The sequence below is a fragment of the Leptonychotes weddellii genome, chromosome 9 (assembly GCF_054177405.1).
Source record: "Leptonychotes weddellii isolate Sample4059 chromosome 9, ASM5417740v2, whole genome shotgun sequence".
NCBI classification, from domain to species: Eukaryota; Metazoa; Chordata; class Mammalia; order Carnivora; family Phocidae; genus Leptonychotes; species Leptonychotes weddellii.
In genome coordinates this window covers 29,002,524-29,029,385 of record NC_138377.1, presented here as the reverse complement: position 1 = coordinate 29,029,385, position 26,862 = coordinate 29,002,524, and the positions used below count along the sequence as shown (strand labels likewise).

At 48.3% G+C, this 26,862-nt stretch overlaps 1 long non-coding RNA gene across 1 annotated transcript; it reads right to left on the bottom strand.

The window, feature by feature from the left end:
* Positions 1–7,874: 7,874 nt before the first annotated feature.
* Positions 7,875–26,283, bottom strand: LOC115943007 (uncharacterized). Its single transcript, XR_014148173.1, has 2 exons — positions 26,022–26,283; positions 7,875–9,073 (listed from the first exon to the last, which is right to left on the bottom strand). It is a non-coding gene; the product is annotated as an uncharacterized LOC115943007 (long non-coding RNA).
* Positions 26,284–26,862: the final 579 nt, after the last annotated feature.

Here is a 26,862-nt window from a genome sequence, read left to right as displayed (position 1 = left end):
CTGGTTATGGGGCAGAAAATGTTTGGGGGTGGGGAGAAACCAGACAATGCTTCCCAGAGGAGGCAGTGTTTGGGCTGAACCTTGAAAAATGGGTGGAACCCCGACTTGTTCAGGCTGAGGGAAACACCTGACCCTGAAAGGCTTCTCGCCCCACCCAGGACACTAAGAACACTACCATCAGGACCCAGGACTACAGGACCAGGCAGCCCCTACTTGCTAAGAAAGGGTGCCCACCCTAAATGGCCACCAACCTCCCCACTCCACCTGTCCCCCCCACTGCCACCAAATTGTGGGTAGGATCTCCAAGGACAAGTTGGGGGGTGGGGGAGCAAGAATGGAGTACAGCTGGTGGAGGAAGAGCTGCTGTGGAGGAGCTAGCCATGGGCAGGCTTGACACTCAGCAACCTTCGGAAGAACAGAAGGGGACAGATCTCACACCAGTGCCCACGAGCATTTCTGGGTGCCCACGATTTCCTGCCAATGTCCACAGCTTTGAGCTATTTGTAAGGGAGAGAATGAAAGGAAACCAGTTCTGGTTGACCCCAGGCTCCTCATGCATTAGTCCCCGGTCCCTCACCACACCCGGAGAGCAGCAATCTCTCCCGTCCCATCTGTGCAGTGCAGCAAGCTCCCCAGCACAGGAATGTCATCCGTTCATTGCTCCCCACTCAGGGCCAGCACGTAGGAGCTCAGTGATGCTGCACGCCAAGGGATTTGTCCAAGGTCTCATAGCCAGGAGTGGCCAAGATGAGACTCAAACCCAGATCTGCCTGACACCAAAGCCCAGGGTTTCTCCATTACGCTGGGGAAACCTACCTTCACAAATGTTCTCAAATAGTTACGGGGTATGCTTATCATCAGTCACCATGGCTGATGGATGGTCAACATGGAGAAAGCACAGTGTGCAAACATGACTCATGTGGCCAGGCATTCAGAGTCAACAGAGCTCCTTTGAAACAATATGACTGTCCTTTTCTTTTAGTGCCTGGGCATGCTCTCCCTCAGCCCTTGGCTGGAACATCTCTAGGGAGAGCAGACTCACGACCTCACACCCCACTCTGACTGCCAGCAACTGGAGCTTCAATCTGCTTCCTTTAGCCTTCACCCACTGGCCTTGGTGCTTGCTTTCTGCATGACACGGACACAGCTCTTCGGTATGACCACCTCAAAGACCTCTCTCTTGTTAGCCCTTCCTCTTATTTGTCTCTTCTTTTCTGCCACATGGTCCCCCTGTGACATGCTGTCAGGGCCCCTTGCCCGTCCCCATGCATCTCCCCAAATGCAGCAGTCTCTTTGTGCTTCTCCTTTAAAAGTGACACCTGCTGTGGCATTCCAGATGGGATGGATGGTAAAGAGTCCAGCAAAAGAAACACCTCCTTAATCCTCAAAGCCCTTCTTCAGTTAATGTCACCTAGGATCACACCAGTTTTCTTGGTAATCGTGCATGTTGACTCCTCTCAAGTTTACCATCAACACAAATCCCCAAGTTTTTCACATCTCCCCCATTCTAGATGTGCATAGTTCCTTTTGTTTTTTCCCCAAGATTCCAGAGGTACATTTAACCCTATTATATCTCATCTGTTACATGTCACCAGAATTAACCCAAACTGTTGTCATCTTTGAGGATTCTAATTCTGTTACCCATGGTATGAGCTACTCCTTCCAGCTGCAAGTGGGTGAGCTTGCCCTCTGAAATCTCTTCCTAGTCTCTAGTGAGACCACTGAAGTGTAAGGGCTGGGGGGCGGGAGGGTGTTTTGGGATGTGGGATGAGACCACCCATCCAGGCTGACTTTGTCTGCCTATCACTCATTCAGCACATCCCCAGCCACTGTGTTTACACTGTCTTCCAGCCCTCACTGTCCTCAAGAGCACCATAAGCTTCCTGTTCTGTTGCCCTACTGCAATGCCATGAGCAAACTTAGGCATCCCATGCCCCCCACAGAGAAAGTACAACTGGTAGACCATCTCTTTTCTTGGTGAATCCATGCTGATTCCTAATGGTCAGCATTCTCTTTCTTAAGTCTTCAGAAGCCTTCCCTTTGCCTCTACATGAAAGAGATGATCCCTGAACCCCAAAGCAGAAGTTGCCCTCAAACAGCCCAACTTGTTAACTCGTTATGCTGCACATGTCCATTTACTCCTCCAGGACCCCTCTCCATCCTTCTCCCCCTGCTCTGTGCCCCAGGAGGCTGACCTTGAGGACCACCACTATGACAAATTGCAAGCACTTAAGAAAGGAGAGTTATTACAGATTATTATTAAGAGAAAATCTCACCATTGAGAGTGTTGCTTTGGTGCTAGGATGAACTAGCAATGTGCTGCAAGGTTTTACTCTTTATGGCTACCAGGGAACTTGAACCTCAGGTAATCTGCCCACATACTACACAAGAAAGAAAATATAAGTACCGTTGTTGTTGTTATGTTAGTAGCTAGAGAAGCTCTCAGTTCTATTACTTATTTTCAAGAGAAATTTTAAGCAAAGAATCAACTACGAGGTTTTTTACATTCTATCTAATACCCCTTTCCTATCCCTTTTTGGCATGACCTTAAAGTTCCCCAACCATAAAGTATGATTCCTATGTGTTTAAGCTAAAGTAATATGGTGCCCTTCAGCCTGCCCTTACAGAATTTCTTCCCACCCCATCCTTCCCCCAAATGATGTTCTTACCAAAATAAGACTCAGAAGAGAGTCTCTTAACTCTGTCCAAAAGCTAAACCCAAAAGAGGTCAATGGTTCTCTGGTCAGTCACATTTCACCCTACTATTTTTAGCTGGTAAAGGGCAAAACAAGGTTCCCCCAAGATCTGGGCTCTGCGAAAGTTGGAGATTCTGCCAAGATGGAGGGACACAGCTTTCTCCATTAGGAGAGGGCAGTAAAGGAGGGAATTGTTCTCTCCTATCTATTCGTTGCCACTGAATCTTCCATCTACCGTGTCTTCCTTATGTTTGATCACATTGAGTTGGTCTGCTTTTTGCCATTCCAACCCAGTCTTTACTACTGAACCATTCCTACTGAACTATCAACATACCCATTCATCCTGTGGGCCATCTCCTGCCATGTTATCCTCTATGTCAGAAGCTTTGAGGTTTTCTGAATGTCTATCCTAATGGAAATGCCTGACTAAGTGTCCTGGATTCTCAGCCTAGACATGTTTCTTTTTCCTGCCAATGCCCCTCACTCCTGATTTCTTTCTTGAGAGGCCCAAGCCTTGATCCTTCTGTGCTTTCATCCCCTATGTCCCCTTACTAACACAGATGCTCCAAGGGCAAGCATCTTTCTGCCCAGCGATATCTGTCCTTCCACATACACCCATGTGACCTTCTGCTCTCTGACCTCTGTTGCTGGAATCCCTTGAGTTTGAAAACCAGACATGTTTCCATGACTTTTAAGGCTTGTATTGGCAAGGCAGCAGGAGAAGGGAGTGAGGGACCAAGCTCAGAGTTTCTGCCTGACCCTAGATCGCTGCTGAGGGCAATGCCATGGGAAGGTGACCTCCTGACAGTCCTGGGGCCTGTCCCAATGGGATGACACCATTAGACACCCAAGGTCAGCTCTTCTGTTGCTCCACTCCTCAAGCAGGATCCTGGGCAAATGGAAACTGAGTTTTAAGTTAAGGGATGTGGCTAGAGCTTCATTCAGTGATTTATGGGCTAGGCCAGGGTTTCCAAAACTGCAAAAGAGCTATTCCTGGCCAAGTTCATTATTAGTCAATGTGTGAAATGGAAACATTGCTTTGTCAGAAATATAGTCCCCCTACCTCCTCCCCAACTGTGTCTATATCAGGTTCTGGAAATAGAGCTGGGTGTTGGGAAAGGGACTTAAGGAAGAACACTTTACTGCTGGAACTTACATCACCCTGATAGTCACAATTGTACCAGCACATATGGAAAGGGATCCAGGGGACATCAAAAAAAAAGGGTGAACCAACTTCAATTCACATCGAAGCTGCCCCCAGAACTGCTTTTCTATAAATAAATAGATTATGAATATTTAAACTTTCTCATTTGTCCTTTTAACTATCCAGCATTCGTCCACTCTCTTCTGGTAGCCGTGCTCCATTTCCTTCCTGGGGAATCCCACACTGCCCTCTCTTCTCCCTCAGTGAGATTCCAGCTCAGCCAATACCACCGCCAGCTCCGGAGGAAGCACATGGCCCAGGTCTCAGCCAATCAGTGCAGCCCGTTTTCCTGGGACACAGTGATTGGTGTAGGAAGAAGCATCTGATCAATCAGAGCCAATAAAATATCTTGAGGTTTTTCCTAGGGCTTCTAGGGTCTTTTCCCTTGAACCTCAAATTTGGGAGGTTCGAGGCCTGGAACTGTTCCTGTCTCTGAGTCTTCATCCAACATAGCAGAGAGCTGAACTGAGCGCTGAAGAGTAATGAAGTCCTAAGAGCATATTATTTTAGCCCTGAATCCAGTTGTGTCTGATGCTGACCCTGATTCTGGACCTTTCAGCTACACGGACCATTAGATTTCTCTGTGGCTAAAACACCTTGAGACAAATTTTCTGTCTGGCAGCCAAAGAGCCCTAGTTGACAGTTGTTGTTTCAAGGCACATGCATAGTTGAAACGGAACGAAGGGCCAGCCATAGGCATGGAATTTGCAAACACAGGCTGTGGGTCAGGTGCACAGACAGAGGCTTCTAATGTGAGGAGAGGAGCACCAGGATGTGCCCAGAAAGGAAGAGGTTGAGCCCCAGACAGGAAGCTCCCCCGGCAAACACCACCTCTTTAGAACTGAAATTACTAAAACACCAAACCATTTCCATCAAGTTTAGCCTTTGTTACAACCCACGTTGTACATTTAATGTAATAGGAAATACTACTGCTATAGTAAAACTTCGTATTTATGCATCATGACTCGTAGTTCCCTATAGTTTACTCCCTTTCCCTACGAATTAATACAAATGTCTATTAATCACGAAATGACTTCTAATTTAATCTGCTTTCCCCCTAGTTGTACAGAGTTAAGAGTCCTCCAGAAAATATATATAATGAGACAGAGATTGAGAGAGATTTAAAGGAATTGGCTCATGGGTTCTTGCTGGGCAGCAAGCAGACTGGATTTGGGTCGCACATGATGTTTCAGTCTTGAGTCCAAAATCTGGAAACTCAAGGCAGATTTTCTATGCTGCGGTCTGGAGGCAGAATTTCTTCTTTGGGAATTCTCAGCCTTCGCTCTTCAGTCCTTCAACTGATTAAAGGAGGCCCGCCGACATTGTGGAAGATCATTTGCTTTACTTAAAATCAAGTAATTGTAAATGTTAATCACATCTAAAAAATACCTTCACAGAAACATCTGAGCTGGGGTTTGACCAGATAACTGGCACCATAGCCTAGGTAAGTTGACACGTAAAATTAACCATTGCACCCAGTGTGAAACACTACATTCCCCCCTGCTCATCCACATATTAGTGAGGGTTCAGCTTTAGAGTCTCAAGACAGTACAAAGAACATCCCTTATCAGTTCGCATCAGAGAAGAAAATCCATGATGATCATTTAATTCCGTCTGGAGGAAATGCTTTATTAATTCTGTTGATGTTAAAATATGTGAATCAGCTCTTATTTATTAGATCTCCGTTGGTTGACTTTTCACTATTTGCAGAATTCCCCTCCCAGCACCGTCCCAGAAAAGCCCCTGAGCCCTGTCCCAAGGGCCCCAGTGGCTGAAGACATATCCCTGGTCTCCTAGCTGAAGGCAGACCAGCCTTGGGTGCCAAGTAAGGCACCTGCCGCAGGAGGGAGCGTTCACCCCCCAGTGCTGCCTGTGGGAGAGCCTCATCGGAAGCACACATGAAAACGTTTCACCTGGTCGGTCTGCTCGGAAACCTGACTTGTGGCCCGAATAAGGACAAGTTATTACAAATCCCTGTGCTGCCAACCAAAGGGCCTCACCCCACCTTCTGATGGTCTGGAAGACATCTACACCCACTAATAACCCAGGTACTTAATTTTATTCACTCCAGTTACCTACTATAGGCTTCGTCTTGGCCTCTAGCCTGGGGCTAGGCTCCAGGACGCCTCCCTGAGGCAACCACACTCCTATGGGCATCTAGGCCAAGAGGAAATGGTGGGTGGGCAATAGGCAGGCCCCGTCAGTTCATAGTACTGCTCTCCCGGCAGCCTCGAGAGGTTTCTCTGATGGTGTTCTTTAGGCTTCAGTGCCCTTATGGCTGATGGTGGCAGGTCAAAGCCTCTGATGATGCCTGCTCACCCCAAATCCCACGTTTCCCAGCCTCCCTTGCATGTGACTGGCTTTTGGCCAAAGGGATGTGGACAAAAGTGATGCCAGGCACTTAGAGGGCTGGCCCTTAAAAGCATCTCAGCAACCATCCATCCTGTCTCCCCTGACTACAGCGATCTTGACATCACAGTCCCAGGTGACATAACCAATGAGACGTGGGGTTCTTTGTTATGTCAGCATGGCGTTCCCATTCTGACCAATGTAGCACATTAAAAGGCACATTCCTCCAACCCGTGGCCCTCCTCAGCCCAAAGAGCCAGCTCCCAGATGGGGGATGTTCCTCCCCGGGCCTGCCGAGGATCAGTGACATGGCTCCCAGCCTGGGAGGAAACAGCGGAGGGTGACAGGTTGGGAGCAGCATCCTTGTATCTACAGCTGCCCAGGATGCACTCTGTGCTCGCATCCCTAAGGAGAGGCAAAAACTGGTGAAGTAATTGGACCAAGGTACATTTTCCTGAAAAGACATTCACAGCTTTGAGCTCATTTAGAAGGAAAGAGAGGATTTCAGGCCCTAAACAGTGTGACATCCTTTCCATTTTAGTTGAAAATATCCTTGCTGGGGTCCAAAAACAGAGCCTGATCTGTTGAGAATTCATGCAACTTAAAGTTCCTTCATTACAGAAAGCCCACCAGGCCTGCCATGCGGTGTGACCCATGAATGTGGGTGGGACTGCTTGGTATTTTCATACTGTTGGAAACAGTGGCCTTGTTGATCTCAGAGAGTCCTAGATTAAGCTGATTTCGCTATTTTTAATCTCTCCGGAAATAAGCAAAGAAGAGAAGCCTAATTGCAAACAGGCTGAACTTTACATAGGAAATATGTAGGTCCCCCGAGGCACCTAGAAAGTGTCTGAAACCCTAACAGCCTGCCCACCTCCCCCACCCCCACTCCCCTCTCCAGAGCACGGAAGCCTGCGCCCAGGGAGGCCTGGAGCAGCGGGAGAGATTGGAGTGCGGAGTTTAGCCTTGACCTTGGACTGGCCAAAACAGCCCATCCAGCCCCTTGGGCCCAGCAGCAGGGGCTTTGCATGAGAAACAGGAAGATATTTTGCCCACAGCTTGAACCATGGCTTTGGGAAGGTTCTTTGTTCTCTCTTCCCCACTATTTTGGGTTTTCTGGTCCTTCTCTGTACTGTGCTTGTCAAATTCCAGGAATGGGGATGATTTCAAACACGACCATCAAGCCTGAGAGGTGCACACACACACACACACACACACACACACACACACTGCAGTCCCATTCACCACCCATCCCTGGGATTTGTACCAAGTGTGGCCCAATAAGAGCTTTATAGCCGTTCACGGGGCCCCAGCCTTCCCTACGAACTCCAGTGGGAAAGTCCCAGCCAGAACCCTGGGTTTTGCTGGCAGCTGTGCTCTTGGGTCGCGGTGGGAGACAAGACAAGGTCCTGGAGCCTGCTGTGCCTCAGTTTCCCTGCCTGTCAGTTTGGACAACCATGACCACAGCTAATTCTGAATTGTCTGCCTGCTGGTGGGACCAGGCACTGGAGGGGGCTCAGATTTATGGCACGGAAGTCCCAGAATGAGTCAAAGAAGAGAAAGACCAAAATAGATCAGGAGCCGCAGGCCCAGAAAGGCAGCCAGAGAAGATTAGACACGCTGCCTAGAGAACCAACCGATGACTTTATTGAGGGCTCTTGCTCATAAACAGCCAGTGTGTTATTTTAACTTCCACCGACCAGGCCGACCCTTGCCTGCGATGGGAAGTTGGGGATTGGAGCAGTCCATGGGCCTGCTGTTGCCGTGGCCGCTCCAGGAGCTGGGGCTCTTCCAAGGGAAATCAGCATGGGGTTCTGGGGCTTGGCGGAATGGATGGACAGATGGACAGTCTTTGAGTGAGAAAGTCATGGTTCTGAGGCAGGGAGGCGTCGCAAGTGTGCCCCCTCCCCTGCTGCAGCTCTGCTCATGGCCGTAAGGCTTTGTTTGTGGGGCATTTCTGCTGAGAAGCCCTTCTTCCTTTACTTTTGCTTCTTGGTCTCATGAATCCATGTAGAAGGCAATAGGCCAGGAGCACAGACGTGGAAAGGGTCCAAGAACCGCTTTACCATGGCTCCCATCCCTGAGAGTGGCCCATCCCCAGCAATCCCCAGCAACGGCTTTCCCTCTCCCCTCCTGAGCCCTCACATCTTCTGTCTCATTACACATTCCACCTCGCCTTCCTAGCTCATTTTACTCCTCCCCTTCACGTGCAGAGCTGCACCGACAGGTCTGTTCCACACTCATCTCCCGCTGGAGTTCTCCAGGCCACAGTGGCCCCTGAGTCACATCTGCCAGCAGCATCGTCCAAGGCCAGCACTTGTCTGTTTGCAGATAGGGGTTCACAAATATCTCATTTCAGCCCTGAAGGCCCTTTCCTCCCTCTCACCACCCATCCATTTCCCGCTCTTCTCTGCCGGAAATGCTCCCAGCCAAGGCAAGCCAAGCCAAGAAGGTGTCTGTGGCCTCACAGACCCTGAGGATGAGGGTCTCTTCAGTGGCTACCGGATTGCTCTCTGATACCAGCCGGCAGCTCCTGGCGTCTGCCACCGGCCCTCCCAAGTTGGTAGCCTGTGGAGACACAGCCCAAACCCCTGATCCAGCCTCTTCCCAGTCCAGCTCTGTTGGCAGAATGAAGCTCCCTGCAGAGGAAAAGCTGCCTGGACTGTCCATGAGGCACCCAGGATAACAGGGCAAACCACCTGTCCCGGGTTGGTCCGGGCTTGGGGGCTTATTAGTGGGTGAGTACGAGGGAGGAGACAAGAGGAAGAGGTCTGGAGCAAATGTCAGATTTTTGGACAGGTCGTTGCCGGCAACATGTCTTTATCTGGAAAAGAGCACACGAGAACTTAGAGTGAAAAAGAAGTGTTGCAAGCCCTCCATGATGGAGCCCCATGCTACCGCTCTTCTGGTCTGCTCTACCATGCCTTCCCCGACGAACTCCACCTCGGCCAGACCTACAGACCCGCCCCGTATCCTGCTCCTTCCATTCTCTTTGCTTACAATATCTATCTAGACGTTGCCCATCTTCAGAGATCCAGCTCCAGCCCTGCCCTCCGCTCTCCCCCCAACGCTCGGCCACACTTCTGGGAAGCCTGGAGCCCCCATGGCCTCTCATTCTCCACTCGTGGCTCTTTTTGTCTACTGCACGCACAAATAAAGTTTACCTCTTTACTGAAGACTATCGCATATGTTCTTCATTTCAGATGTATTGACCTCTGTCTCCCTGGGTCTGTGTGTCCCCCAACTCATCCCAGAATGTGTGCCCCAAGGATGCCTCCCCAGTGCTCTGAGCACTGTAGGGCCTTAGGCAATACTTACAGATGTGATTGGTTATCCAAAAAGATAGTTAAGCGATCAGAAAGAGGTATAATTTGGAAGAACTATAGAAATGTTCCATTAGCTGTGAGTGTGGGCCCAGGTGGTCCCTTCTTGGGGGCAATGGTGTAACAAGTTTCCCTTTCTAAGCAGTCCCTGGTGGTCCTAGAATCCCACAGAGGCCCATGGAAGGTGGCGGTTGGGTGAACAGTGTCCTGCAATCAAACAAGACCATAAATGCAAAGCCAGAGAGCTAAACAATGTTAGCTTTACAACCCCAGGTGAGGAGAATGGTATTTACAGACTTGGTGACATGTTTGAAAGAGTGAGTTTCAGAGGCTAATATTTTAAGCTGGACATCCTGAGACCGTGATGTTCTGTTTTTATTCTCCTCCCCATCCTTCCCTCCCGTAGCCCCTGGAACTTTCCATGCAATTTGGACAAGAGCATGAAACCTCTATTGTTTCTCAATCCTTATTAGTGCTAGGGAAGGATTTAAAAACTGCTTTGTGGAAGGTTGATTGGTGAAGAGTGGAAAACATTCTGAGGCCTCAAAAGTACATTTCCCATTGCACCAAGCTTCCATCAGAGAATGTCAAAATTCTAGCAGAGAGGAAGTTCCCTCAGAGAATTCCGAGGGCAACGGGCCTGGGAGGAGATACACTAAGTCCTTGTTTGCAGATGGACCCATCTGGGCCCAGAGGTTCCTGACAGTCTAGATCCACCTATTTCAGACCTTTCTTTCTCTGGAGCACTCCCTAAACAGAGGGTGGGAACCTAAAACTTTGCTATTTATACACCCCAGAATACAAATGGAGAAATCAGTGTTTTCTCTCCGAGCAATCTAGAAAGTACTAGCCAAAGGACAAATGGCAAACAGCTACACAAGCGTCAGGGAAGTCCCGTAGGTCATAATGGATGGAAACTAACCATGAGACCTTCATGTTGCTCTCCCCAGGGGCCTGGACAGCCACCATGCAGTCTCGCCATCCCCCTTTGGACGTCTTTCACCTTTCACTTTTTTGGACGGTGAACAGTGTTTCTGATTAATCTCCCGTCCATCCCCTCCAGACAGGCAACACCTACAAAACAGAGCTCCTCGTGCATGGAAATTAAGTCCAGAACATTCTCTACCATGTGGGTTTTTTGCTGTTTGTAAACAAACCTAGATGCTAATCCGCAGTCCGCCTAACCATGCTGACCAGTTCTATGAACAAGTCATGTCTAGCCAAATGGAAACATCAAATCCTGTGGTAACGCTACTGAACAGGAAAAAAGTTGTGCCTGTTTTCATGCTGAGAAAAGCAGATAATCTTACCAGCACACACAGAAATAATGATCTGAAAGTATTGACAATTTTTGTTTTCACTAAAGTGTGAAACACATACACACACAGCTTTTTTTTTTTCCTTCAGATTACAAAAGTAACCAATGCTCCATGCAAAACAAAAACAAAAACAAAAACTTGGGAAATACAGAAAAATACAACTGGAAAACTGTTGAAAGTTTTTGTTGAATTTCCTTCCAGTATTTCTCTATGAATAGTCACCTATATACCAATAGATAATATATATTATATTGCATATTATATATTATATAATATTTAATTATATAAATGAAGAGGTATATAGAATTTTTTACATATAAAACATTTGTTCACATATATTCTTACATATTTATTTATGAAATATATATATTTTTGTGTTTCATATAAAATTTCACATCAAATGTCAGAAATCACCCATTTTGTCTTTTAATTTTTACTCTAAGGTAACTTATTAATTGTAGAAAATACGCTTGAGCCAAAAGAAAGAAGTGAAAATCATGTCTATTGCCACCATGCAGGAAAGACTGACCATATGGCCTTCCCATTTATTTTAAATATGTACACGTAAGCATAAAATGATATGTCAAATTATACAGAAATAGCATCATGATACGGTGTCTTTCCTCAATATGCTGGGATAATACCAGTGAACATCTTAAACCACTGTATTTTCCTCTCCTTTGTGAGTCATCTCTCGAGATGGCTTCTTCTTGCCAAGGGGACACCACCTGGGACTATGGGCCGCTGCTCAGCCTGGAAGGTCCACGTTGACTTTTTTTGAGTTGCTAGAGGCTTTCTGGAAAGAGGGTTCCTCAATTCTAAAATCTTCCTTTTACATAACAAGAACAAAGTCAGGAAATCTAATAATGGGACTTTACTGTATGTCATGGTGCAGAAAAGACAGCAGGTAGCCCGAGGAAGTTTCCTCCAGGTGGGAAGGGATGTAGAAAGCTCTTCCAGGCCAGGAAGAAAAACAGAGGAGAGAGAGGAAGAAAAGCAGCAGTTAAACAAGGCGGGCCTTTCCTGCCCCCTTCCTTAAGATCGTAGCTTCAGGATTGGGGTATTATTAACATCTAGAGGGAGTTTGAGGGGGATCTAAAAACATCTGCATTGGGGCCCTGCTTTTCCGAGATATAGTTTGAGGAGATCTCAAGTCTTCGGGCTTTATCTGGCACAAACCTAAGATGGTGCCATGGGATGGGTTAGAAATGATGGGGGAGGGGGCTTGTGCCCACGTGGTGCAGTCAGTTAAGCTTCTGACTCTTGGTTTCAGCTCAGGTTGTGATCTCAGGGTCATAGGATGGAGCCCCACATTGGGCTCTGTGCTCAGTGTGGAGTCTGCTTGGAGATTCTCTCTTCCTCTCCCTCTGCCCCTCCCTACCAAATAAATAATCTAATCAAGAAAGGGAGGAAGGGAGGAAGAGAGAAAGGAAGGAAGGAAGAAAGAAAAAGAAAAAGAAAGAGAAAGAAAGAAAAAGAAAAAGAACAGAGGGAAGTGGCACAGAGTCTAGGCAAATGAGCATGAGAGAGCACCCCTATTCTCCCAGCTTGCTTGGGTGTCTAGGGAATTCCTGCTTCCCTGACGGGCCAGCTCAGTAACAGAAGTGCTAAGAAAAGGCCTAGGGCGGGGACCCAGAAGCCACAGTTACTACACCGACTGGTTAGCACACTAATTTTCACATGCCATTTACTGAGTTCCCACCCCACGCAAGGAACGCCAAGATGAGGCCTCACTCGCCAAGAACATAGGTGCTGGGGCACCCCAGATGTGAGAGCAATTCCACAGACACTCTGCTCCTGCCTCAGGCTATCAGGCCTCTGAGAGGTTAGCCTAGGCATTATGCCCTCATCCTGCTTTCTAGGCCTTTCTCATCTCCCTGGCCCTCCCTTAAACCTAGTCGCCTTCTCTTCTCAATCCTCTATCCCATCCTCCTTTATGCAACCTTTCTTCCACCCACTGCTTCCACAAGTCTTGGGGTGTTCATGGTAGTCGCAAGCCAAGGGTAAATAGGGCCAGCCAGGCCCTCAGGCTGTGATGAGCAAGTTGGGAAAATGGGACCAGAATGATAACTGGGGTGGAAAATGGGCAATAGTAATTGTTATTATTGTGTATCACTTATATAATTAGCCTTACTATGTGCCAGGCACTTGACATGTACGGTATGAAGTCATACATTTGTGTTAACTCCTGCGTTAACTCATAACTCAAATGGATGAGCTCATACTACAGCTGTAACAGCCTCCAAGGTAAATGCAACCATGAGTCTTCCCTGTAGAGACGAGAAGACCAGCACAGAAAGGTTAAAGCGATTGGCCCAGGTCACACAGCTAGTAAGTAGGAGCCAGAGTCCCCTCTCGGCAGGCTGGCTCTACACCCTCATCATAGCTAACAGTCGGGGACACCAAAGGCTCTGCCCTTGAACCTGGGAAGCGGCTGCCTCTGGCATGGGAACCCAGGCTGGCCCATAGAGGTCCCAGAGAATCTAAAACTTCCATAATAGCTTTTGGAAGGTTTCCCAGCAGGCAGGAGGTTTAGAGTATCTATGGCTCCTACTTGGTAGCGCTAGACACTGAGACCCCGGGAGCTTAGGGAAGGGGGGCATGCCCACAGCTGCAGAGGGAGGGCAGGAGAGAGGAATGTGCACCTGCGCTGCACGCTACCGGGGGTAGAACCAGCGTCCAGGGAAGTGCACTCGTCCACACCTGCACGGCCGCTTCTAGGACGAGGCAGGCGCAGGGGGGCCCTTGCTGAGGAATGCAGAGAGGGAGGCCTCCTTTGTCTCACTCCAGTGGCTTTCCAGCAAAGAGCCCAGAGTGCTTTGCAGGCATCCATTTACGCGCTTAGCGCCTGAGCTGCATTGACTGACGGACAAGCCCCTCCGTCCAGCACCCAGGGACTGTCTCCACTCGCAGGTAGGCCAGCAGGAGGTCAGAACCAACTGGGGCAGTTCTGCTCTCTTCACGGCGCCGCACCAGCCAGGTGGGCTTGCTGAAGTGAGTGGTCTGAGGAGCACCCAGAACCAAAGGCCCCAGGGGTTCGTAACAGATAGGCCTGGGAGACGGACTGTGTACTTTTCAATGCTTCACCTCATTCAGCCCTGACGGTGAGGACCAGGTGGAGGAGCCAGGCGTGGTCCTCCATGTGTCCCAGATGAGGAAACTGAGGCTCAAGGTCGAAGCTAGAAAATGACATTTCGGGAACCCCGAACTACATCTCCTGGCCCCTATTCCAGTTCTATCTTCCCGTGTACCATACGGTCTCGAGCACCCGTGGCATTTAAAATACCAAGCCCAAGAGGGACTTTCGGGCCTAAATCAGGCTGGCCCAAGGGAGCCCATTCGGGGACAGTCTGTTTGCCTAGTGATGGGTATATCCGGGCCTGCCCAGACACTGCATAGACTTAGAGCTTGCCCTGCTTCCCCCGGCCCAGTCCTCTTCACATGAACTTGACCCCTTCATACATGTCACTTCCTGTCCTTGATGTGTCTTCTCCTGCCCTTTCACCATGCCCCCTGCCCTCAATGCCCCCTGAATACCCACCTTTCAGAATGACACCGTGACTGACTTGTACAAGGAAAATGAGGCTGCCCTCCCCATTTGCCCTATTCCTCCTCCTTACTGCTCTAAACCCCATTGTCCTCATCTCTGTGCCTTGCATGAATCCCTGTGTCCTTTATTCATGGGCATGGCGTCAGCCTTGGTATCCTTCCCCTTACACACTCTCCCATGGGCTGAGGTACATTTATGCTTATTTTGCCCAAGGACAGAAAGCTGTGTTAGACGCCGTACGTAGGCGAAGTCACCGGAGTCATGCCAGCAGCCTCTGGGTCGGGCTAGGCTGTGATGGTGGCAACTCCGAAGCCTCAGCCAGGTCCCCCTGGGTCCGTATTGTTGTTCCAAAGCCCCTTTGCAGTGCCCCATGCCAGGCTGATTGGGCTTTGGCTGTGTCTGCAGAAGCCAAGGCTTTGAGCATGTCTGGCTTCTCCCAGCTCCCCCAGCCGTGCTCATCTACCCTGCACAAACCCCCTCTGCCACTTCCTTTGCAATGTGAAGGATATCGCTCCCTTTCTCCATGCCTGGCTCTGTGCTAAGCACGCACCATGTTTCATCTCATTAATCCATGTCATAACCTTATGGATATTTTTATCCACATTTTACAGATAAGAAAAATGAGACTCAGAGAGAGAAAATAACTTGCCCAAGATTACATAGCTAATAAGTGATAGGGGCCAGATTTTAACCAACATGCTCTTAACCACAGAGCTTCATTGCCTCGTTCAGTCCCTATGGGACAGTCAGCGGAGCATCCTCAAGGTCCCCCATCTCTTCCTGGGGTTCTGCCTCAGATCTCTGACAACACCCTCCACCACCACAGTTTACACTCATGACGCCTGAGCCATATCTGAGTCCACTGAACTCCATCAAAGAATGGACTATTGTTTGAAAAAGAAAAAACTGGGGAGTGGGGTGATGACCCATTTTACTCTTTTCTTTGGGTAACTATTTAAGTGAGAGTTTTCCATGTTCCCTGTCCCTGTTCTAGGTCCCAAATGAAATCAACAAAAGCCCCGCCCTCATGGAGTATACAGTTTTATAAGTTACATAGCACAGCATAGAGAGACAAGTGCTAAGAAGAAAGATAAATCTGGGCCGAAGGGGCAGGAGTCCCGGTGGGTGTGCGGACTGCCTCTCTGGCCAGATGAGGAATGGCCTGAGGCCTCTGCCTCCTGTGGGGTTGGTCTTGCCCCAAGGCAAAGCATGGTGGTGAGGCTGTGAGTGTTTCAGGGGACAGAGGGCTAAGAGGCTGGGCCTCCCCACTTCTGCCTAGGTCCAGGAAGGGGCAGGCCATCTGGAGCTCTAGGTCCTGGTGTACAGAAAGGCCTTGCTGAACGTGACAGTGCGTGTGGATTCTCTCCCATGACCAGTGAGTGAAGGAGCCCTTTATGAAATCTGGACTCTGGGCTGGCTCTCTGCAGGCCCACCCCCTCTCCTTCCTGCCTCGGCCCCCTCCTCCTCTAATTAGTTTCCGCCAAAACTGTGCAGAATAATTTTACTGAGACCTAAAGATTATAATTAGAAAAATAAATGTTAGCTAAATGAGTCATATACGGCATTTCACAATCAAATATAAATAATTTTAAAACATCATGATAGGAGGGAGAAGGAAATTAACATTTATTGACAGTGTCCTAAGTCCCAGTTCCTTTATACCTTTTATCTCATTTAAACCAACCCTCACTGCATACTTGTGACAACTAGGCATTGTTGTCCCCATTTTGTAACTTAAAAAAAAAAAGATTTTAAAAGGTAAAGTAGGGGCACCTGGGTGGCTCAGTCGTTAAGCATCTGCCTTCAGCTCAGGTCATGATGCCAGTGTCCTGGGATCGAGCCCCGAGTTGGGCTCCCTGCTCAGTGGGGAACCTGCTTATCCCTCTCCCACTCCCCCTGCTTGTGTTCCCTCTCTCGCTGTGTCTCTCTCTGTTAAATAAATAAATAAAATCTTTATAAATAAATAAATGGCAAAGTAACTTTACCAAAGTTACATAAATAACAAGGTTGGATTTTTAACCCAGATGTGTCTGACCCCAGAGTCTGTCCTATTTCTGTTTCTTCATCAAGCACCAGCTTAGCCATTTATGTGGAGAGAGTAATCTTGAACTACGTAGCCACCCATTGCCTCGGTTTCCCATCTGTAAAATGGGTACGGGGCTAATAGCTAACCTACCCATCTACCTCATGGTTCTGTCCCGGTGGTCACATGAGCTCATGGATCAAAAAGGCCTTGAGAACTTTAAAGCACTGTGAATATACAGTGTTAACCCTCACCTTGAATGTAGAAGTCATATGGCTTTTCTACTATCTAACCTTGTCAGTATTCAGTGGTACATTTCAACTTAGCCAGTCTAGTACATTTTCCACATTCCTGTTCCAATGGGCTCATCTCTGGCTGCTGGCTCTACACTGGATCGTCTGTGTTGGTGTCTTCCCAGGACTAAGTCCTTCCTCTTCCACAGCTGTCCCTCAGCCATGCTCCTTACCGCTGAGCTGCAGGTATTCCACAGTGGTCTTCCCTCTGGGACCCCAAGAGAGCAGTCGGCAGACACTCCTCTCCAGGAGGGGATGGTAATGTCTAACAATCGGCTTTCCAAGTGTACCACTCACATGACTGTTGGTTGATAATTTCATTTACAATGATAAGTAAGACAGCAGCGAAACAACCAAGACGTATCTCACTCATTTGTCAATGACAGGAGCAACCGCTGGATTGGATCGTTATTTTTGGATACTGGGAGAATATCAGCTCAATTCCTTGTGTTATTCACAATGTCACGGCTACAGACCTGACACACTTTATATTTCATATACCCTGTTAGTATTTTCGCTATCACTTTCTTAAGTCTAGGCAACCAACAAAACCATAAATCAAGCCCCGATTTGTAGAGTTTGCCAATTTCTGTGGCATAAATATTCTCACCATGGCTGGTTTCTAACCACCCAATGTGAGATTACTGAATGTGGAGTTGGGAAGAGATGCACAGCAGCATACGACTATATGGTATCCCCACCATATGGATGTAAGAGACATGTAACTCACAAACATAGAGAATAGTAAATTGAAGCCAAGTAATTAGGATGTGATCTGTTTTTAGTACTTATTATTGTTGTTTTTAATATAATGTATTCAATTGTAGGTTTATATAGTTTCATTTTCATAATGGCTGTGTTTAACAACCGGCTCACAGAATTCCTGAAAATTTAACAATCAGCCAATGCAAGGCAGCTCCAGCATACCGCTGTCCCTTCCCCTCTTCCTGTGAGCCCCCACAGGCCTCATGCCATGGGATAGCCACACCATTTGTTGAGTAACTCCAGCTCGTCCAGGTCCACCTAAATCAAGAGAACATTATTCAACATTCAGCTTCTCCAAATAAGCAGTGTCAATGGCAGTCCAGTGGAGTGACTTAATGATCTGTTTCCTTCAATAAACTGTGATTTCTGAATTTAATTCAGATACCTGAGTGTCGTTGTAAGCTGAGAGTGAGGTCCAAAGGCGTCCATGATGTAATATACTGGGTTTATACTTGGCAAGCAAACGACTTTGTGAGAAATGGATTTTCTTAGGCCGATTTTAGGAAGTTTGGGGTGTTTTTCTAAGAGTTAAGCCAAGGCAAAAAATAACCCTTGCAACATATCACTTTACAGCTGGTCAGCCTGGGAGAAACTATTCTGGGATATCCAAGCTAAGGTGCCTCTTTAAACTCCAGGCAAACTGGAATCAGGATGTGGGGTTTCTATTCCTGTCTGTGTCAAGGACTTGGTATGTTATCCCTGGCCAGTTGGTTCCCTGGCTGGTGCCTCAGTTTACCCTGTGGTGCAATCAAGTCAAATGCCTTCACCAAGGACATTAGACTTGAGCTCTGGAGAGTAAGAAAGATAGTTGCTAGGGTTTGCTGGAGGGTTCGGGGTATCCCCTGAAGGTGTCCTTAATCAGTGTAGACTCTAGGAAAAGCTAAATTTTAGGTGACCTCTTATAGGAAATGACAAATGAGCAAGGCTTACCAGAAAGCAACGGGAAGAGGATTAGAAGGAGGGGGCCTCCAAGCAACATCGGGGAAAATGTTGGGCTGAGGGCTAGAGTAAATTGCAGTCAGTGTTCACGTCTCTGGAGCAGCTTGTGGGCAAAGGATGAGCTAGTCACAGAAAAGGTAGGTGAGATGGGTTAGTGGTGCCTTTGTCTGGGTCTGATGAAAGTTTCCTAAATAGGAAAGGTACGTGATCAAAGTTAGGATTCTGAGACCCACGTGGAAGAGCACTAGGGACTTCCAAACTTGGAGGCAATACCAGTTTCAGAAACATCCCCGTAGATCGTGTCCCGGGTCGCTGTATAAATAGCCTCTGTCCCATTCATCATGAGTTCTTGTGGAACAAGCCTCTCTCCCCTGCTTAAAGTTTGAGTGGCCCTTTGGATGAAGAAGCGTCACTGAATTCTTTACAGTTCCTTCCTGTGCCTTGGACTTCTGTCATCTCACTTTTCCTGCCAGCCACCTAGGGGGAGGGGACACTATCCTAATTTTCACATGAGAGCAACTGAGACCTACAGTTGTTAAACGACCTACTCCAGATCCCAACTGAGGCTCAAACTCATTAAGTGGCCACAGATCATGTACCTCATCTACACAAATCTGTCTCTATCAAACCTGACTAGCTAGTTCGTTTTTCCCATCCACAGGCCACTTTTTGAAATAAAAGGCTGTTTGATCTCGAGAAAAACTAAAAGGCCAGTTCCAGTTGTCGAACACCACAAGCTGGAGAGAATCTCTTCCAAAAGCTCTATGGGAAGCCCAAGGATTCTCAATTCCAAAGCCAGGCAAAATTTGGATTTCCTCTATAAAGAGACAGTCCCTCCCTGTTTAGAACATACCCTTCCTCATTAGGCTAGTTCTATGTTTTGTAATAACTTTTGCTTACACCACAAAATTGTCATAGATTATGGAAACACACAGGCCTTGGAAAAAAGGTCCCGAGGCCCCTGGAAGTCATTATTCCTTCCTTTAGCAATTGCTGAGTTAAGCATCAAAAATATGGTTCCCATCTTGCTTCCCCCCAGCCCCCCTGCCACAAACATACACACACACTCACACACACGATCTGCTAGACATATGTTGAGAAGAAAGCAGGGATGTGGGGGTGGGAGAAGAAGATTCACATGTCATGAGTCAAGAGCTTAAGCATTTGAAAAGAAAAAGTGGGAGAGGGTGGGGAGTTTGCAGCCCTAGAAATGGAATATCCAAAGGATTTATTGCTTTTGAGTATCTCACAAGGCATTTTTTTATATAAAAATCTGTAGCTTATGGGTTTTTTTGGGGGGGGGGTATAGGGCAGTAAACAAGAGCTCTGAAAGGGGAAGGAAGCTAGGAGAAAGCCAGCTCCATTAGTCACGCAGCTGCATATCCTGTCACAAAGAACCCCAGTTGAGTAATCGCCCAAAATATGCCTGTTATTTTTTTTTCTGTCAGAAAAAAATGGGGCTTGCCAAAATGTACTGTAAAAAAGAAAAAATCTGGTCTGTCAGCCCCAGGGGGGGGAAAGGAAAGGAAAGAAGAAACAGGCGTAACTTCTCAGCACGCCCTGACCCTCTCCCAACTTATCCTTAAAAGAAAACGCCTTCAGACTCCTCACAGCAATGGAGCTTGTCTTGAGAAAGGCTGGCTCTGCGAGGTGTTCCAGGTGTCAGGATCCCTGCGGGCTGCGGTGCCAAGAGGTGGCGGTGGCGGGGGGGCGGGGGGGGGCAGCGGGGCACAGCAGTGGGAGAGGGTGGTGGGATGACAGGGCACATGAACAGAAAGGGGACCAGAACATTGACCCAGTCCTTTGATGGACTTTAAGTGGGTGAGCTAATTGTCCCATAGGAAGCCTGTGGCAGCCACACCAGATCTGCGAGGTGGCATGAGGCCGGCCAGCAACTGAGCATTCGGATGGCCTCAGCAAAACCACCATCATCTCAGGCCTCAGGCTGTTCAGGCCACAGATTGAACAACAAGAGTTTGCGTGGAAGGACATCTGACTCTGAGGAAGTCTGAAGAACAGGAGCTAGGGAAGGACCAGAGCTGCCCACAGTCTCAGGTGTGGTCCTGGTTGGCTTTCCGAAAGCGACGCACAGCAAACAAAGGTGTTCTAAAGCCTGGCTCAGCTCCTGCCTCTGGCCCATGCTCTCAGTCCTGGGACACAAAGGATGGTCAATCCAAGCACAGAGCACTCCTGGAAAGACAATTTCCCTCCTGCTCACATTCTGCTCCAGTCAGAGTTGTCCATGGGGAAGGAGACTTCTCCTTAAGAAACAGAACAGAGCCCTAAGGGAAGGAACAAGGCCGATGCACGATCCCTTTTGTTCTGGGCTCTCTGGAGCCTGTCCTAGAGGAGAGGGCCCAGCCCTGCCTCAGCTCCAAGGGCCAGGCTGCAAGAAGACCCTTTCCAGGAGCACCTCCAGTGATCAGCATCCTAACCTTCAGCTATTTGGCAACTCCAGCCCAAGGACCAAGCCAATACCCCTGCCGGTTGCCGCAGGAAGGGCCTTCAAGGCCCTTGAGCCCGGCCCATCCTGTCAGAGGCACAGTCCCAAAGCCAGTCCTGAGCTTCAAGACTCCACCCTGTCCACTGCTTCCCCTGGGAGAGCTACTTGACACCTAAAGCCATCCCCAGGACGCTTATAAAGAGACGGGCATGGCTTCCTGCAGAGAACTCGCCTGTGGGTCGAAAGAGGAGATTCTCCTCCTGGTTTCGTTGCTGATCTGCTGTGGAATATTGGGCAGCTCAGGTAAACTCTCTCCTCTCTGTAAGATTTATCAGCTATGAATCAGAGCCTCTATATGCCTGCAGTGTGCAAGGTCCTGGGACTTCAGTGGTGAATAACACAGATATAATCCTTTTCTTCATGTGAGACCCGGCAACCTTTCCCACACCTTCTGCAGCACATGACTGTGATTCCTGAAACCAGATCCTTGGGTGGGTGGTCTGGGGGTGGGGGGGAGGGTGTGACAGGAATAAATACAACAACAAATAAACACACACACTGTGATTTTAAGGAAAGAAACAAAAACAACCAAATACGAATACTAGCATTTCCAAAATGCTTATAGGTAGAGGATAGCCCTTGAGCCACCTGAATATAATGAAAATTCTACCAGAGCATCTGGAATTCACTCTGTTCCACATTCCAGCTTATTGGGAAACGTAAAGGACAGAGACCAGCTTATCATGCACAAACTCCATGAATGTCAGTGTGCAGCGCCTAGTTCATATGAAACCCCAGGTACTGGGCTGACCCGCGGGGACTCTCCTTCCTCATCTCCACTCTAGTTGAAGGACCTATGAGGGCTGTTGTCTTCCTCAGAGGTCAGCCTCTTCTTGAGGCCAGGTCCTTCATATAAACCATGAGTTGAAATCAGAAATGCCAGCACCACCCCAAGCCCGTTGACTAATGTGCCGAGGCTGACAGGCCTGGCACAGGAAGACAGGGCTGATGTTCTCAGCCCCCGAATTGCAGGTGGGTGAGGTCTCTGGAAGTGCCCACCCCCACACGGATTTCCCTTTGTGGTAGCAGTGACTTCTGAGCCACTGAGCGCGGGGCTGCCATTTAGCTTCGCCCCCTCCCCTTCCTGTGCCCCAGAAGGGGGTTGGGAGCAGGTCCTCACAACAGAGAAGGCCCCACTTCCTCCGAGTTTCTGACAACATTTCTCAGCCACGTCAGGGCCTTGCAAGCCTGCAGTCAACAGGCACCCAGGTGATGGTGTCTCTCTCAGCCCCTATTTTTCCCTCATTAGCCCTTTGATGTCTCTAAGCTGACAAGGTCAGCATCTTCCAGGCCGTGAAGAACACACCAGCCAAGTACCCCTTCCAATCAGCTCATTAAGGGGCCGTGTGGTCTCTGGTCAAAGGAGAGTCTAAGGGACTTACTGAAATGAGTCACCCATTCTGCCCCTGTCCTTTGGGGGGGGCTCCACCCTGTCAGCAAAAGGCCTTCAACAGAAGGGTGCAGAGGCGAGAACCGAGAGAGAGAGAAAAGCTCTAGTACCCCGCAAACTGCATCTCAAATAAGGTGAGAGATGGGTGGGCTCCTTCCATCCAGTATACTGGTGAGATGCAAGGGAGTTTCATGAGGCCCTTAAAGTCCACCCACGAGCCTGTTACTTGGTGCCCTTGGCCCAGACACTGGGTGGGGGTTGGGCGGGGGAAGTAACCAGAGCCTCTGAGTGTGTGAAGAGTCAGTGGCCTGACAAAGCACTTACTGACCAAGAAAAAATTAACTTCAGGTGCAGCAGGAAAGGTCTGGTACCAAGAATGTCTGGGGTTTTGAGACACTGGAAAAGATTGCCTAATAATGTAATGGGCTCCCTTCCCTGGAAATATCTGAAAATAGGATAAGTACTCTCCCATCCTGGATGGGTCAGCATTGCCTTGAAGTAAGGGGATGGTAACGTTGACCCATGGAGAGAGCTTGCAAACAACTTTGAGTCTATGACATGGTACGATTTTTTCATGGTGGTGAAATATGCATAACATGACATTTGCCAACTTCCATGTTTAAGTGTGCGGGTCAGCGGCATGAGGTACATTCTGAGCATCCATCAGCACCATCCATCTGCGGAACTTTTCATCTCCTCAAACTGAAGCTCTGTGCTCATTAAACATTAACCCCCCATTCTCTCTCTCCCCAGCCTCCGGCAGCCGCCATACCACTCTCTGTCTCTGTGAATTTGACTAGGCTTTGTACCTCATATTAGTGGAATCAGCCAATATTTGTCCTTTTTGTGCGACTGGCTTATTTCACGTAGCATAATACCTTCAAGGTTCATCCATGTTGTAGCATGTGTCTAATTTCATTCCTTTTAGGGCTCCTGTTATATATATCCATCCACAAGGGATACATTCTAAGACCCCCAATGGATGCCTGAAACCACAGATAGCACTGAACCCTATATATAGTATGTTTTTCCCTATACATACATACCTATGATAAAGTTTAATTTATAAAGTAAGGATAGTAAAAGATTAATAACAACTAAAATTAAAATAGAACAATTATAACAATATACTCTAATAAAATTTATGTGACTATGGTTTCTTTCTCAGATCTTACTCTACTATACTCACGCTTTTTGTGATGATGTGAGGTGATAAAATGCCTATGTGATGAGAAGAAGTGAGGGGAATGACATAGGCGCCGAGAGGTAGTGTTAGGCTACTATTGACCCTCCGAAGATACATCAGGAGGATCATGCGTTTCCAGACAATGGACCACAGATACCCGAAACCGGGGATAACAAAACAGCAGATAAGGGAGACTACTGTACCACATTTTATCTATCCACCTGTCATGGACATTTGGGTTGTTTCTACTTTCTGGCTATTGTGAATAATGCTACTCTGAACATGGATGTACAAATATCTGCTCAAGTCCCTGCTTTCAACTCTTTGGGCTATACCCAGGAGAGGAACTGCACAAGGAAAATTTTTAAAAAGACAAAAGCAGAGGCACCAGGGTGGCTCAGTCCGTTAAGAGTCTGCCTTCAGCTCGGGTCATGATCCCAGGGTTCTGGGATTGAGCCCCACATTGGGCTCCCTGCTCAGTGGAGAGCCTGCTTCTCCCTCCCCCTCTGCCGCTCCCCACCCCCACCCCGCTTGTGCTCTCTCTATCTCAAATAAATAAATAAAATCTTAAAAAAAAGAAAAGGCCTCAAGAGAGATGTCAGTGTACTCATATTGCAATCCTGTATGGAGAACAAACACTTTAGAAAATTGAGCTATGATAAGGCTTAAGTAAGAAAGCTAAGGAAGCATGGAAGGGGAAGTCGGCAGTCTCCTGGATCAGTCAGGGAAGGCTTCACAGAAGAGAAGAAATTTGAGCTGGATTCTAATAAATAGATGACTAGGAGTTTGCCTGATAGAAAAAAAATGGAGAAGGGCAGGGAAAAAAAAAACAACTTTTTTTTAAAAAGAGTAGACAAATGCTAAATGAACATGTCCTTTGATCCAGCCATTGCACTTATAGGAATTTCCCTGCAGATATCCTCATATATGTCCACCCAAGGCAGATGTCCGAAGATCCTCACTACAACAGTGTTTGTAAGATTCTAAACCGGAAGCAGCCTCTGAGCCCATTACTCGGAGGCTGGTTAAGTAAACCATGGGGCAGCCACACCACGAATTAATATGCAACCATTAAAAAGAGTGAGGGGTGTCTCCATGTGCTGATATGGCAAGAATTCCAGACTTATTTTTAATTAAAAAAAAAAGATGTCAGTATATACCCAAATTCTTTCCCTGGAAGGATATACAAACTGTTAAGAACTACTAGCTTTGGGAGGAACAACTGTGGTTTGAGGGAGAAAAACTTAAGTTTCATGTGATACCTTCTATGCTTTTTTTTAGTCATGTGCATGTATTGCATTAAAAGAAATGTTAACAGGACTCCCAGGGTGGTAGGATTATGGGGCATTTTTCTTCTTCTTTTTTTTTCAAGATTTTATTTATTTATTTGACAGAGAGATAGAGAGAGGGCACAAAGAGGGGGAGTGGCAGGCAGAGGGAGAGGGAGAAGCAGGCTCTCCGCTGAGCAGGAAGCCTTACGCAGGACTTGATCCCAGGACGCCGGGATCATGACCTGAGCCGAAGGGAGCTGCTTAACCCACTGAGCCACCCAGGCGCCCCGGGGCATTTTTCTTCTTTATGCTTTCCTTATTTAAAATATTTTAAAGAGGAAAGCAGCTCTTTTTCTGGAATGGTTCCGTCTCAGTGGCCCCTGGAGGCAAGAGGACAGAGTAGATACTTAAAGGGCCAGGCTTCTTAAGGAGTTTGTCTTAGAAGTCTGCCAGGATTCCTTTCAAGACAAAATGGTGTTCTCACATTCTGGGGAGAGAAACTGAGGAGCAGTGATAAGAGAAACAGATCAAAGGTCCAGGGCAAGGAAAGCATGGAGCCAGGGCAGGCCCCCGAGCTCCTGCCACGTCATCTCGGAGACATAGGGGATCTCCAGCTCCTCTGCAGGGTCTGCACCCCTCCGGGTACCCAGGGCTCCAGGACAGAGACCCAGCCACACAGGGTTAACGCTGGTGCTGTGCTTCACTGAGCACGGTGGAGAAGGAGAGCAGGGGGCGAGCGCAGAGGGGCCCAGCCCGCCCGGCTCCAGGCAGCATTAATAAAATGCAGGTGTTTTTACAGTTGCATTACAGAGCAGGGAAGAGTCTCGACGGCAGCAAGCATATAGAAATATAGAAACAAGAGCCGAGTGTGGTGGAGAAAAATGTGCCTGCAAATAATGAGAAAGCGTTTTGGAAAGGAGGCTGGCTTTGGGGTTAGGAGGAATGCGGCAGTTTCGCACCCGCCTACCCAATAGCTGTGCGTGTGCGTGTGCGTGGGGGGGGGGTGTACACACACAGGCTCCTGTCTCCTGCACACACAAAGCCAGGCACACTCATCCGCCCACAATCACCACTGCCACCACGCTCTTTTTCCCAGCAACACCTCAGACAATACAAATTTGGCCTTTGACCAGGGATTGGTTCTGACATTTCCCCCAGCCACTGTGGTCTGCCTTTTCTCGCCTGCCTTCCTTTCTCTGGACCCACATACCTCCTCTTTTTCCATCATCTGTCCTTTTGTCTGTGGGGCCTTCAGTGGACTGTAGCTCCAGTTGGCCTGCCCGAATTTCTTAATCCCCCTTGGCTCTGCTTCCAAGCAGGCATTCTGTGAGCCTGGCTCCCCACCCGCCTTTCCCAAGCCCCTCCTTCCCTGCAGCTGGGGAGGAGGCGAGAACAAAATGGTGCCTCTGCCCTGGACTTCCAGAAGACCATGGAGCTAGCTCGTCTATCCCAGCTCCTGCTGCTTCGACCCTGCTGAAATGCTCCAGTCATTTAATTTAATTTAATCTGGAGACTGAAGGTGATCAGCGCAGAGAAAGGCGTGACAAAGCGGTACAGGGAAGCCTCCGTCCTCTTGGCCACCCCCAAGGGCAGGACAGGAACTTGGAGGTGGGCAGAAGCTCTGTGGGAGCTGCGCCTGGTCCTTTGCCCCTCCTCCCTCCCATTTCTCAGGGGTAAGGAGTGGCAGACAGAAAAATCCCTGCTTTGCTCGTGCCTTTCAGGGGCTTTCAGCTTGCCCTGAGTTAAAAGAGCTTAAAGTGAGTCATTTCTGTGATTTATTTAGTTGACTCTATGTCTGAGACCTAGGGTAGGTCTGCAATTGTAAGCATGTTGTTCTAACACAGGGAAAGGCTTGGGGAGATCCTGGCAGCCCCATGAGGCCCTGCGTGGCCCAAGGTGGGCTGGCGCCTAAGGGGAAGGTGAAACTCCTTCAACTGGACACGGGTTCTAGATTCCCGTAATGAGGGAGGGACTGGGGAGATGTGTTGAGGGCTCAGAAAAGGCCTCTGTCACTGGCTGCTAAGCTCACCCTGAGCATCTCTGCAGGCAAG